Source organism: Volvox carteri (genome assembly GCF_000143455.1).
Source record: "Volvox carteri f. nagariensis unplaced genomic scaffold VOLCAscaffold_10, whole genome shotgun sequence".
NCBI classification, from domain to species: domain Eukaryota; kingdom Viridiplantae; phylum Chlorophyta; class Chlorophyceae; order Chlamydomonadales; family Volvocaceae; genus Volvox; species Volvox carteri.
The window spans coordinates 254,092-254,967 of record NW_003307553.1 but is presented as its reverse complement, the minus strand read 5'-3'; the positions used below and the strand labels follow the sequence as shown (position 1 = coordinate 254,967).

General features: G+C 44.9%; 1 protein-coding gene across 1 annotated transcript in view; it reads right to left on the bottom strand.

Moving 5' to 3' along the window:
- Nucleotides 1-876, bottom strand: part of VOLCADRAFT_103885 (uncharacterized protein) — a gene marked incomplete at its 5' end in the record, with an annotated part of 6,403 nt that overhangs the window by 2,484 nt on the left and 3,043 nt on the right. The window lies entirely within an intron of this gene.

Sequence of the window (876 nt, the reverse complement as noted above, 5' to 3'; positions counted from 1 at the left end):
TCAACCAAAGTCTGTGTAAAGGTGCACTTTCACAGCAGAGGAGGATATGCGTTTAAAGGTATGTGGCTTCCCGCTGGCAGAGCTTTGATGCTAGCAAGCACATAATAGCTTAACATCTACGACAGTAGGCTAGCNCCTTGCCGTACACACGACAATGTACGACACACAGAGATAAGCCCCGTGCCGTACACCTTGTTGTACGACAAGGGGGTAGCCCCTTGCCGGTATAAGCTACACATGTGCTGTTCTTAGCATTTCCACTCGGTTCATAAGCATACACATCGCGTACAGGTACAAGCTCTCTCAACGCACATTGCACAAAAAGTCACAAGTACTTCATGGCAATTGTACACACATCTTATACAGAGTGTGCACATGCTTTGATTGAACTAACACTACAAATGAGTGTTCGTGCAGGCCATCCTAGCCAGGAAACGCCTGCAATTCAGCAAGTCGCTCCCGTCAAGGAAAACCTACAGTCTCTGTTACTCACCAACTTACTACGCCTGCAAAAGCTAGACTTTTCGTTGGGAAAGGAAACAGATGCAACATTCTAAGACGTATCGAAAATACGACACACTTAGTTTGTGGCCAAAAATCGCAGTACACGACACGTACGACAGTACGACTCGAACAACTGCACAAATAATGCAAGCGAATGCATCACGTCGTACATTACTAATTTGCGTACAATAGTACTGCACGAATGGTATGGACAATATAAATCGGAAACAAGAAACAGACTGTGTCTTCAGACTGCCTTGTCCATATGGAATGAGAAAGTATGCTAACTCATTGCGGTGTAATCACAATATTGGCACACCAACGGACTCTCACACATTTTGGTCGCAAAGGGCAATTTGCACAAGTCCTATT